Source organism: Protopterus annectens, chromosome 12.part0, assembly GCF_019279795.1.
Source record: "Protopterus annectens isolate FY-2018-M chromosome 12.part0, PAN1.0, whole genome shotgun sequence".
NCBI classification, from domain to species: domain Eukaryota; kingdom Metazoa; phylum Chordata; order Ceratodontiformes; family Protopteridae; genus Protopterus; species Protopterus annectens.
Genome location: NC_056746.1, coordinates 128,466,779 through 128,481,130, shown reverse-complemented (window position 1 = coordinate 128,481,130; position 14,352 = coordinate 128,466,779).

The following is a 14,352-nucleotide window of genomic DNA, read 5'->3' as shown; positions in this document are numbered from 1 at the left end:
TGTCCCTCTTCTTCATTATCATTGCAATTCTGCTTTGCTATCACCCTGTTTTCTTTGGTGTATCCATCACTTATGATCGCCACACATGCACTGCACCCATTGTTAGCTAAATTTCACATTTGCAATGTGGAATGTGACACAAAACACTAAATGGGGATTGCTGGCATGTCAGTAAACAATGAACATCAAACATCATCCACTAGGCTGTTGGCAGTGCAAGTGTAAGCCATGCAGCAAGGCTGATCAAATCCAGTCAATCAAATGTAGGACTAGAAAGCAGAGGTCAGATTATAACATCCGACCCTACATGCAATTGGCAAACAACTAAATACAGTGCCAAGCAGCATCACTGCAGCAAAAGAGTAATGTGGTTGTGTAATAAACTGTTAACTATGCACAACACATAGTAAGACAGAAAAAAGAGGTCCGGACATCAAAGAAGACAGTCCATGCCAGAGGCAACACAGATGGTGCTCATATATGCAATGTAGATATGTGACATACAATGATATCACACAAGAAAAAGAGCAATGTAACTGTGTAATAAACCACTCACTATACACAGCACATTGTAAGACAGGAACAACAGGATCATAACATCAAAGTAGACATTACGTGCCAGAGGAAACACTGTTGGTGTGAAGGTAGGGAATGTAGATATGTGACATGCAATTATATCACACGTCAAACATACAGAAGGCTAATCACACATACCCCCAGCAATGACATGCAGTGTGAAATTGCCATGTAGAAACCATGTGGTGATACAGAAACATTACTAAATAGCATAAGCATAATACAAATTAAGATATGTAAGTCTGTGCATATATAGCTATACAGAAAGCATTGAAACTATGTATGGGGAATGCATGACACATTCCAGTGCAGCCTTAAGACAACTGGTGCCCTAGGCAAAAGGGCTCCACGGTGCCCCCCACCACACCACCCGGTGCCCCCATCCTGGTCTACGGAGGCAGGCGCCTAGTTGGCCTATGCCTAAGGCCAGCTATGGACACACTAGTAAAATATGAACACAGATGGAAACATCACAATAATCACCACATTGTGCGGACATGCATTGCATGTGAAAAATGAAGAAAAACAGTTGCAACATTTCGCTGGAAACTGAAAACTGTTTTAATGACCAACAGAGTAGCAAATCGACCAACAACTAAGCGTTTTCACCTTGGATTCCACTGGCATCATCAGAGATGTTAAAAAAGCCAAGTATAATGGCTTAAGTACCCTCATAGGTGAAGTAAACAACTAATCACATTCTTCATACAATTAATGCAAGACACTAACTAGTTTAACTAGTTAAAGACATATCACTAAAAGTCAAGATTTTAAAACAATAACTGCCATAGAAATAGTAAAAAACATGGCGAATACAATTTAAAATACATTTTTAACACAACAAAAGCCTAAGCCCAAATATAAATACAATTACCTATCAAACCTTATAATTCCAAAAGTGGAACATAAAAAACACTGATATTAATTCAAATTAAACAAGCCCTTTGTTTCAAAATAGGGGCCAGTGTATATTGCCATTAAGTCCTGATGAAACATTGGCATTTAACCTCATCTGCCATTTACTTTCCCTTGCTGCTATTTCTAATTTAATGTCACCACCCCTCTCATTTTGTTGAACCTTGTCAATCACAAAAAAGATGAACTTTTTAAAGTTCACACACGTATTACTGTGAACATACACGTGTATGATAGCCTATAATGGTTTCAGAATGTCATATAAGACCAGTGTACTTATATTCCAATGATGATAATATGTTACACAAAGGAGCACATACACATGCCATGTATAAGTGAAACATACAAGCCAAAGTTATAAGGAGAAAGGGGAATAGGCAGCATATGTCCACAGTAGAAAGTAAATGCATGCATGAAAAATTAGACACAGAAAAACATAGGACAAGTATTTCCAAAATAAAAGCATTGCACATGTATGAGTCTCCAACACAAGATGGACTGCAAGTCGCCTGCAAGGTACATACAGTACACCACACATCTGCCACATCTGTAGTGTACATTGTTGATGATTACAACATATCTGTAGACCACTGAAAACCAAACTACTAAATAAAAACAAATAGGCAAGGGTTACTCCAAAAATGTTTCTAAAAGTATTTATAAATCCACAGATAAAAGTTAGCGCTTTCGTCTACAACCAATGTGTAAACATCAGACAAATTAAAACACCACACAAATCCAGCTTTTAAACATAGAAGCAATTGTGACATCATACAACCCTATTTCACACTTAAACAGTCCACACTGCAAATTAAGTCAATAACTGCGTTAATTATAAATACAACACATCTAAACACTAGTATGTAATTACACTAAAATGCATAAATATTATACCCTATATTGACTCTATCATTATCTCTCCATAGATTTCAATTTCAGAACACATTTTAGGGAGCATTGGTCATTTAACCCTGGGTATGCATATGCATTTAATTTAAGCTGCCAGGAAACCTCTTTTTCCTCTAAACGAAGAGGCTAAGGACCACCTCTAATATCTTTCTTAACTTGGTCAGTGACTAAACAGTGAACATAATGTCCAACATTTCCCAACACATGTTTTGCCAAAGCATTGGTAGTGCTCTGTTTATTAATATTATATTGATGCTCATATACTCTTTGTTTAAAATTTCTCTCAATTTTGCCAATATAAAACCCAGGGCAAAGTTGACACTTAGCAAGATAGCTGACTCCAGCACTATCACAATTACATTTACGCCTAATATTAAAAGTAACATTATTAATAGAAAAAGTATTTGAAACCTCCATACATTTACAGTAATTATATCTACCACATTTACCTATTCCAGCATTTATAGGGTGACTAAAAGACTTTTTCTCCAAAATGTTCTTCAAATTACTACTCTGCTTAAAGATTACCCCGGTTCAGTTGTTACTTTCTGTCTAACCAGGGAATCTTCTAATAAAATCACCCAATTTTTAACCAAAATATCTCTCAAAGTGTTGACATTGAGAGAAAATGGGTTAATAAATTTCAAAGAGTTGTTCCCATCATTCATTGAAAGAGATGAAAAAGCAGTACAACGTTATGGTCTGAAACCACAGCGGGACTGGAAGATAAATCAAGAACACCACCTCTCCCTCCCAAGATTGGCTTAAACCAACCAGAATTTCTTTTCATAACTACCTCGGTGATTACCTCATCTACTAAATCACAAGGGTATGCCCTTTTCAGGAACATTTCCCTTAAATTTTCACATTCTGACAGAAGTTCACTATCTATCTATCACCAGCTGACTTTTAATAACAGCCTTTTTCTGATGGAAAGGGTGAGAGCTGCTATAATGCAAAAAAAAAAAAGCATTAGAATGGGTAGCCTTAAGGAAAATTCAGGCTAAGTGCATATTATTCAATCTATCCTTTCTTACCAAGACATCCAAATAAGAAATAACATCCACATCAAATTCAAATGTAAATTTCAAAAATGAGGTGAAGCAAGAAATTGTTTCCACAAAACCCAATGCTGCATCATGATCTCCCTTCAGGATGGTAAAAAATATCATCCAAAAATCAAGTATACCAAAACACCTTCTCTTTAAAAATATTGCTTTTGAAAAGAAACTCCACCTCCCAATAGGCCATAACACAATTAGCAAAGCTCCCCCCATAGAAGGACTCCATCGCTACCCCTGTTCTTTGTAAATAATAATCTCCATTAAAACTAAGGAAATAATTAGACAAAATAATATCCAGAAGGTATTCGATCAGATCTATCTCATCACCTGGGCACCCCTTCTATATAGAAATTCCCTTACCCAATCAATGCCAAGGTCCTGTGGAATAACAGTGTAAAGGTCCTTAACATCGATGGTTAAAAAGATGAAATTACCCTCAAATTCCAAAGAGTCAAGTGAACCTAAAAAAATCCCAAGAATCATGACATATTTGGGTCTCATTACTAACATATTTCTTTAGTTTTAAATCCACAAGTTTAGCACAAGCATATGTCATACACTTCCTCCCATCCACAATAGAGAGAAATGAGGGATCAGCTAAATCCTTGTGGATCTTTGGGAGCCCAAAAATCACAAGGTTACTGGGGCGACCATGTTTAAACAATTAAATTTGTCCAAATCAATTCTTGTCTCAATAAACTGTGGAGCTTTTCTCCCCGGGCCTCCGCTGAAAATGGACCTACGTCCAGTTGGACACTCCCGGTCAACAAATTTAAATAAATAAATAAATAAATAAATAAATAAATAATAAACAAATTATTGATTAAAGATTTAACCTGTTGAGAAGCACCATTAAATTCATTTAAGGACACTTTCAAATATGTTTCAGTACTTAAGATGTAAAGCATTTTGTTAACATAGTCATCCTCATTCATAATAATTACACCTCCCCCTTTGTCCAGTTTTAGTACCCATTTTTGTTTTGTCTTTAAGAAATCTAAAGCATTACATTCATCCACAGATATATTAGGTCTGTTACATTGTTCCACTGGTTTACTAAACATACATCTTATATCTAACTCACATGTTTTTTTCAAAAATTGCTAGGGTGCTATTCAGGGGGGATTAAACTCACTTGAAATTCTAAGGTCACTACTAATGCCAGTTTCATTCCCTGACAAAATATTTTAATTCAACTTACGGACAAGTACTTTTAAGTCCAACACGGTATTAGCCAAATCCACTCATTTTGTCAGAACAAAGGACAAGCCTTTAGAAAGCAGTTCAACCAGTTCTCTTGGAGCTACAAATACTGAGTAATTTTATATTTTAAAGTCTCCTGTTGTGTTCGTTAAAACTTGTGGACCAACTCATTTTGGAAACCTTAAATGTTCATCAGCATTCATCATCTGCGCCATTTGTTATTCCTTTTCCTGCTGTTGGTTGTTGAAGGAACCGCCCCTCGAATGTGATTTATTCACTTTCCTGCTGGCATGAAATCCTGGTGAGAAGATTGGTCATTACTCTCCACATGATTATTTAGCCGCTCACTATGTCTAATGGGTTCATTCATGATCTCTTGATTATTCAACTGAAATTCTGAATGGGATATGATAGTATTGTCAAGATTAATCTCACTGCTTACATCACCAGATGCATTTCCCCTTTCATTCACTTGAACTCCATGAATAATGGAATTAGGTGGGAGGGGATAAGCAGTGCCATTGCAGTAATCCCTCCTATCCCGTTCCAATTGTCTGTGTTCAAATGGCACAAACAACATAACATAGGTATATAATAATAGTAGGGCTGAATATGACATGCCCAGATATACTGAAATGCAAACATAAAACAACAGCAGGCACACTCACTGAAAGTGATAGCAGCACAACATGTAAATGTGTGTGACTGAACAAAGGACAGTCGTGTATACACAACTGTGGCACACCACCTGCAAGAGAATTCCTCATTCACAATATTGCATTACAATGGGTGATTTGTGTTTTGTAGATGTTACGGACATACAAATGTACAGCCATAAAAAGCATTTCAGCTGTAGTATACATAATGAAAGCCAAACATGTATATTAACATGTGTGATACACAGCAAAGGTTTATATACATCAGAAGATAAGCTACTGGCACAATGCAATGGTGTTTGTCATAATAAGCAGTCCAGACAATACAGGTACTCATTACTTGTGCAATTCATATGATAGCATCTTGAATTTGCAAAAGACCTTGTGGAGTGTCAACCACAATGAATCATTGGCTTCTGAGGGTACTCATAACAGAGTGGAGTGAAAGACATATCCCACATGACAGAAGAATAAGCATACTAGTGCCAGTGTTCAAGAACAAAGGGGACATCCTAAAGTGTGGACAGTACAGAGGTATCAAACTCCTGTCACATTGCATGAAAGCTCTGGAGAGGGTGACTGATAAATGAATACACAAAGTAGCAGAAAGTAAGATGGGGGATGAGCAGTTCAGATTCAGATCAGGATGCAGCACAACTGACCCAATGTTTGCTGCAAGACAGATAGTTCAGAAGAAGCTAGAGTTGAAAAATAAGTCCAACTGGGCATGCCTAGACTTAATGAAAGCATATGATAAGGTCCCAAGAAAACTCTTTTAGGCAGTGCTGTGGTGATTTAAAGTCCCAGAAACATTGGTAGAATTAGTGCAAGCTATATACAAAGACCCAATGATTTTAGTATGAAATGTGTTCGGTCTCAGAGAGGAGTTCCCAGTGGGAGTGGGTGTGCATCAGGGTTGATCTCTGAGTCTACTGTTGTTCATAGTGGTGATGGACTACATTAACAAACAGGTCAGAGGGGACAGATCAAGAAAATTGCTGTATGTAAATTATGTGGCATTACAAACACTCTGAGCAAGAACTTTAGCAAAGGACAGGGGAATGAAATTCAAACCTGAAGTCACATGGGATGAAACTGAATACAGATAAGATAGTTGTAATGGCAGCAACTGGATGAAATCAAAAACTGAGAATTGAGATAGAAGGAAAAATATTGGAAAAGGTTAACATCTTCAAGTATCTGTCATGAGCTGTTGAGGAGAAGGGGAGTCTGAATGAGGTCAAAGGTAGAATCACAGGGCCTGCAGCCAACTGGCTCAAAGTGTCAGGAGTAGTATATGACAAAACAATGCCACAGAAAGTGAAAAGTAAAGTTTACAAAACAGTGGTGCAACCAGTACTACCGTATGGTACAGAAACTTGGAGAGTAAAGGCAGTGTAGTTGAGGAAGCTAGAGGTGATGGAGATGAAATGCCTGAGATGGGTGGTAGGATGCACACAGTAGGACAAATGAAGAAATGAGGACATAAGAGAAGCAGCCAAAGTAGCTGCAAGTGCAGAAAAGGTCAAATAGAACAGATTAAAGTGGTTTGTGTACATGTGCTGAAAAGCAGAAGACAATCCAGTGAAGAAAGTTTGGGGCAGATAGGAAGAAGGCAGGAGGAAATGAGGGTGTTCAGCAAAGAGGTTTCTGGATTGTGTGAGAGATGACCTGTGACAGGCAAGTATGAGTGTTGAAGAAAGTAGGAGATTGGTACTGAATAGACAGAGATTGTAAACCCCCATGTAGAAAGATGATTGTGGAATGTCAATCTGTATCATTAACGTCATATAGCAAGGAGACAGCCTATGCAGATGTTAACTCCAGAAACATTCGTTATGGCATTAGAAGAAAAATGTGTACCATATGGCACACAAATTAACATTAAACATCACTCAGAAGGGTAGAGTGCTAATGGGATCTCATGACACATCAGTGTTACTAATGGAGCAATTACAGTGATATATCATGTATGCAAACAGGAATACTTTCAAAGTTTGATTTGAGGATATTCACTGATGCATATTCCTACATTTGAAGTTGTTATATGTATATTTATTTATTTATTTGTTTGTTTATTTATTTATTTATTGACATTTGATTACTAGGAAAGTCCATCTGCGTAGACCATTTTCACCAGAAGCCCAGAGAGAAAAGCCAAATTATTATAAAACATTTTAGGAACAATAATTTTACAGTCTTCAAAAATAAAACAAAAACATCTGCAGTTTAAATATTATAACAAATTCAGCATAATATAAAAACACTGGTTAAGAATCAATATAAGGTATATGACAATTATTTAATATTTAGAGAAATTTTAGATGTTTTGTAGATAAATTAAAGGTAAGTTAGCCTATGCAAATAGGAAATGCAATATGAAGTGAGGAAAAACATGGTCATGGTATATTTAGAGAGAAAGTCAGGGAAGAGAATTAGATAGCAGTAAGAAAGTAAGTGAAGAAGGGAGAGTAAAGAGGTATAAAGAATGAAATGGTAATTGTTTATATTTAGTGATATAGTTTGTCCTGGTTTTGAGCAAGAACAGTGCCAGATTTTAGCAAGGAAGTCTTTCAGAGTGGTTTTGAAAGATGGGAGGGAGGGTATAGACCCAATGGATACAGGTAAGGAGTTCCAGGCCTTAGCAATCTTGTATGAGTACAGACAATGCCCAGAAGCTGGGATTAGGAGAACCGCAACGTGGCTTAGCATATAACTTGTTAGTTGTTTTCACATCTAGCCATTGCTGCAAGTGTTCATTTTAATAAACTGTTCTGGTTCGGTGTTGTTTTTTTTCACATGTTCTACTACATGTGGTTTCTTCATTGTCATAAATAACTAATTTGTGCTAATATTTGTTATTGACTACATTGACTTCTGTGATGTATCCCACATAGTTAATGTTGACTTGACAAGTGTAGTTGGCTGTGTAAGTGACTGTGAAAACAAATGCTTTTGGTGATTACTGAACTGGTGGCACAATAGCTATGTGACTGGATCTAAATCAATAACATTTTTTTCTACCCTGGGTTCTAATCCCACCTCTGCATACATGACATATCCAATGATGTGGAATGAGATAATTGTATTGCACAAATAGGCTTTAGAGGTCATAGTATTTGCTACATGTCAATTACGTTCATTATGCTTATCTGTACATGATAGTAATAAACATGACATTGACTGATTTGCACAGCATTAGACTGTATATGTGGAGCATTACATTGACATATGTGTTAATGATGATCTTTCACTATATGTGATTCCTGTATACCAACCGATAGGTGCATGTTACTCTTTCTTCAGACTTCAATGCATAATCATCACAGCAATTTTACCCTAAGGAAAATTATATTATTATTGACACACTGTGACAGCATTTGTGAAATTGGCTTGGACTGATGGACAACACAGGCTGGAAACAACAAGTGTGGAGGTATATTACCAACATGGTTAATGCTTTGGGTGGACACAACCTCTCCAGGAAGGCCTGCTGTCACCATTGCTCTGACATGATCCTCCATGCAGCCATCAGACTCCACTGCTGAGTGGGAGAGAAATGTCTTTGGAAGTGGGCCACCATTACCTCCCTCAAATGAGATGATGATTGTCCTGGCCTGGCCAGGATCAATGTATACTCAGGGGAGGAATTGACACAGGTGTTCCAAAATGTACACGTATGCCCACTATTCACAAACACAAAAGCATAATGACATTTTCATTCAAGGTCATTCATTCACACATCTTACCTTTTTTTTTTTTTTTTTTATGAATGTCACAGGGGCACAGCTACATCATGTAGACATGAACATTCCGGATGCAGAAAGACACAGTAGGTTTAATTGCATGTTATATATTACCTAAGCAATGTGTAGATGACGATGTCAGCATCATGTGTGCTGTTGTATTTTTCATTTACATAGGCCCATCAGCATCAGGTCACTAATGTCACTCATCAGGTCTTTGTCTCTGTACTCAGAGTAATCAATAGCCTTTGCCTTCTTCTGCCAGCTGTCATGACCAAGGTATATGCTTACGTATTATTTGTGTTCCACTTTAACATACAAGTTCCATATTATTCCAGATGATTCGTTATACCTAACTGGGGAGGACAGACCTAGGAAGGCAGTCTATATGGTTGCCATACTGCATTATGGTTAAGCATAACAGTGTCCTTTATGACTAATATGATCTTGTTCACTTGCACAGGGCCATCAACATCAGGCCACCAATGTCACACATCACATATATGTCTCTGGAATCAGTTAAGATAATCTCTAGTTTTTACCTGCCTTTACCTGCTGTTATTGAACGAGGTGCATACTTACTGTTGTTTGCATTCAATTTACATACAGTTTCCTCATTACACTGGATGACTGTTCATCACCCAAGGAGGACAGACCTAGTAAGGCAGTCTGTATGGTTGCTGTATCACAGTATGGTTAAGTACAACTGTGACCTTTATAACTAATGTGGCCTTTTTCACTTGCACAGGTTTATCAACATCAGGTCACCAATGTCACACATCAGATATGTGTCTCTGTAGTCAGCTAAGGTAACCACTAGCCTTTGCCTGCCTCTGCCCACTGTTATGACCGAGGTATATTCCCACTTGTTGTTTGTGTTCCATGCTAACCGACAGGTTCTGCATTAAACCAGATGATTTGTTCTCCCTCCATGGAGAATAGACCCAATAAGGTAGTCTATATGGCTGCTATAATACAATATTGTTTAGCACAACTGTGACCTTTATGACTAATGCAGTCTTATTCACCTGCATAAGACACTTGCAGTCTGCAAATTATTGTCGGCTATCCAGTATGTGTATATTGTATTTGCAGTGTGTTATATATCATTTGCAATTCTGCATGATGTCATATATGTGCTTACTACTGAAGTGCTGTGTACAGTGCATTTCAGCCCTCACCACTGGCAATGGTGTCAGAGGAGGGCATGTCAGGTATGTCAACATGTATGTTTGTTTTAACATTGTCCTTCATATTTGTTTGATATGTGACTGATTTCTGCTTTACTGGGCCTCTGCACCACCCACAGCCACAGTGACTCAGTAAGTCCATATCACCATATTTATTCAGTGTAGTTAGATACTTATGCCACCCATATCAAGTCTCACTTGACTTGTGCAAATGTATACAACATATCTCATCTGTCTTTATTTGCATCCCATCCACTTCTTGCCTCCTCCAGCATCCTGTCCTCTGATCCTTAGGTGGAATGAGATGTGCCTCAGTCTAACAGTATGGCCAATGGCACACATGTCACTGCATTGAGTTTATTGTCAGCCCCAGAAAGGGACCATCAGGTGTTTCATGGTATAGCCTCTGATCATGGGGTTAGTGTAGCTAGTCATTCTGATGATGTAGGGGCATCAGATATTGGACATGATGATAACCATGACCCGATGTTCCATGTTGAGTCTGGTAGTGATGGTGATTTCCTTTCCACAATGAACGGATACTGTACACTGGACTACACATTGGATTGTAGCTGAGGATTGTGCATGCATGTCAGATGGTGCATGCTTACTGTTATAGCAACTTGATTAGGTTGGGAGTTGTCATAATGGTTACGGTATTTACGTCATAGACAAGAGGCACAGGGTTTGATTCTCAGTAAGTAAAATTGTCTAGGCTGAAAATGACCATGCTACCAATCATGTAGCACACTAGCTGTGTGTGTTATATGAATGTGAGGTGCACATACATGGAGACATCATAACAGCATTAGCTACACAACATGAAAGCATGGTATCTGTTGTTTTCTCTTTTGAAAGCCTCATTATGGTGGTGCTGTAGAGAAGTGCTGCAGTACAAACTGGGTTGTATGTGCCCTAGTGCTCATGAGCAGATTACTTATAGTGTGGAGAGGTACATCCCTCTCAGTAGCCCCATACATGGCCCTTGGACATTATTGTCTGTGCTGCAACATGCATGCAGATTTGCTGTGGGTTGACCTATTCAGAACCAAGCAATCACATGCAGACAGACACATCACAGAACTACTCCAACCCATACTGTGTCCCAACCTGTTAGTGTCACCACAACCAGCTCCTCAGTACAACACTGTAGGCTGGATGTTTCCAGATGTGTCAGGGCCAACCAAGACAGTGGTGTGAGCTATCAGCATGGGCACGCTAGACTGCATTAGAGTAACACTGGTAGTTGATCTAATATATGTCCTTTTGCTCATTCTAACCTTGTGGCAATGATAAGCGCTTTGCTGGCCACTGCCCACAACATCTGTAAGTGGTTTCCCAAATGTCTGATGCCACATACTTTTTCTGCTCACTTATCTGACTTATGTAACTGGCTTCATGTTGTGTTATGTTCCACATATTTCTCATTGTTATATGTTAATTAAAATATTAACAACTGCCGTGCTCTACGTGAGAATCACCCTGTGTCCATTTTTGCAGATTCTTGATAGTTGACGTATGGCGAGCATTTCTCACAATCATTAGCATATTACCTTATTCTTCCAGCACTGATTGTTACATTACGCATTTCATTGTCGTCTGCCATACCTGCATGCACAGGTGTACCTCCTTATGCATACTGGTAATACTCGTGGCAATTTATTCTGGACCTGCACATGCTTCCTCTCAGCACAACATGCACTTTCTCTTTACATCTTCCCCTTTGTTATCATCTTGCTGATGTGTGCTTCCCATGGGTGCCTTTCCATAACTACCTGCTTACACACACATGTACGCACACATGTACACACACACACGCACACACACACATACACACACACACACACACACACACACACACACACACACACACACACACACACACACACACACACACACACACACACACACACACACACACGTATATATACTTGGGTTGTCATATCCCATACAAAAATGCATGTTCCATAGCTGACGTTCATGTTGCTGCACACACCTGTGCATTATAGTGTTGCCTTATGTGTGACATTCCATGCCAGGCATGTCTTTTACTACTTGTTTGTGACGTGTTAGGCTTGTTGCTTTTTGGCCAGTCTTTGACATGTTGTCAGTACTTCTGCTGCTGTATGCTGCATAGTGTGGTGTACGGCACTGTTATGCATCACTATGACATGTGTGAGCCATCTCAGTGTTATTGTATCACCCTTGCAATTAGGCTCTGTTGATAATGACATATTCCCAAACAATGCATGATCCTACATTTATTGTGGTAATGACAGTTGTACTGCTACCTTCACATGCTAATTTTATGTGTCATGATATCCTTCCTGGAAAACACAGTCTTCTGTTTTAGACAGCTTAGTCATGCTACTCATATGCCAGAGTGGTTGTCTTTGGTGACATTCCTTGCATAAAGTGGTCCTGTGATGAATGTTCCTTTGTAGACATTCAGATGTGTCCCTTGCCATATTTTGTATATGTGCATAAGGTTTTGCAGGTGAATATTGTGGTTATGGTATGTATGATATTCAGTCTGGCTGTATAATGGGCTGTTTCCATTAGTTGTGTTCTGTGCTTCTGTTCTGAGGTAATACTGAGCGAACATTACTGTTTTGTCTGTGTACTTCTGTATGTGGGTGGCTTGTCATGATTCAGAGGTGTGAATCAGATGTTGCATTTTGCATGAGCTCGAACATATAGCCCCAGCCTCGGTCACTCATGCCTATTTCTTCTCACCCCTGTATCCTCCTCATCATCATATGACAGCTCTGTTAGCTCTATGTCAAACATCTGGGGTTCTTAAGGTAGAACACCCCCACCTGCAGCTGGCAGGCCACTGTGTTTGGATGTCACCATGTTGTGCAGCATGGCACACACTGTGACCATCTGTGATGCCTTTTCTGGTTAGTGAATTGGAGTGCACTCTTGGATGTTTCCAGACATCTCAATCTTGCTTTCAGCACATCAAACACATACCAAATGGTGTTTTTTGTTACATTGTGTGCTCTGTTGTATGTATCCTAAGCAGGTACTGATGGGGATCTTTATGGCATCATATGTCAAGGCTCCAGTGGATAACCATAGTTGCCTGTTGTAGGAGGATGAAAGTACATATTTAGTAATCATGCTTACTGTCGATGTCTATGGATAATGCTTGCATTATAGCAGTGTCTTGTACTTACTGTGTAGGAACACCTCCGGAATTTCACATTGATGGAAAGTAGCCCACAGACCATTTTCCTTCCCAGTTGCTACATCATGCACACCACAAGGGTATATTGCCATGATATTAGTAATGAGGCCATCTGCAGAACATTCAACCTGACAACTGAGTGATGGCCACCCCTTTCTGTTGACATAATATTTAGCATCAGATACTGCTGAGGTTTTGATTGGTACATGGGTGCAGTCAATTGTACTGAGGACACTGGGGAAGTTAGCAGTGCCATAGGACTGTTGCATAGCATTTCTGAGCTCCATGGCTATTCTTGAGAAGTGGATGTATTCATCCACTCTTCTGAACATTACTGCCAGGATCTGTTCTAGAATGCAAATGGCAGCTGTCTGGAACACTCATATGGCACTGTTCATATGAGCCTGATTTGTCCCAGAGGCCTGTATATACAAACTCAGACACACTTTTGTTTATACCAATACTGGGTTATCCTACAGACTGTGAATGTACATGTGGGGACCACATAGCCTGCACCAACTCTCTATCTAACCTGTATGTATCAATGATTTCCTGGTCAGAGAGCTGGTCTAGCTGTCACCTGGCTCAGTGCCTTGTTTGCTGCCTTCTGAGACACACTGTCAGATTGCCATGTTTTATGCCTTGTAGTACCCCAGTCTGCTCTAATATGTTATATGCAGCTTGCATTTTATTTTTGGTTAAATTTTGGGAAATCCAAACAATTGCTTAAAAAAAATCATAGTAAATTATAAAGTTAATTGTAAACACAAATGGCCTCTGCTGAGTGGTTTTATAAAATTGCTAGCACACTAGTCTGTCACATTTTATTGTCGTAGAGGGCACAACGCCACACATGTTGTGTTTTGGAATCTGACTAGCATGCAAGAAGTCTGCAATTAT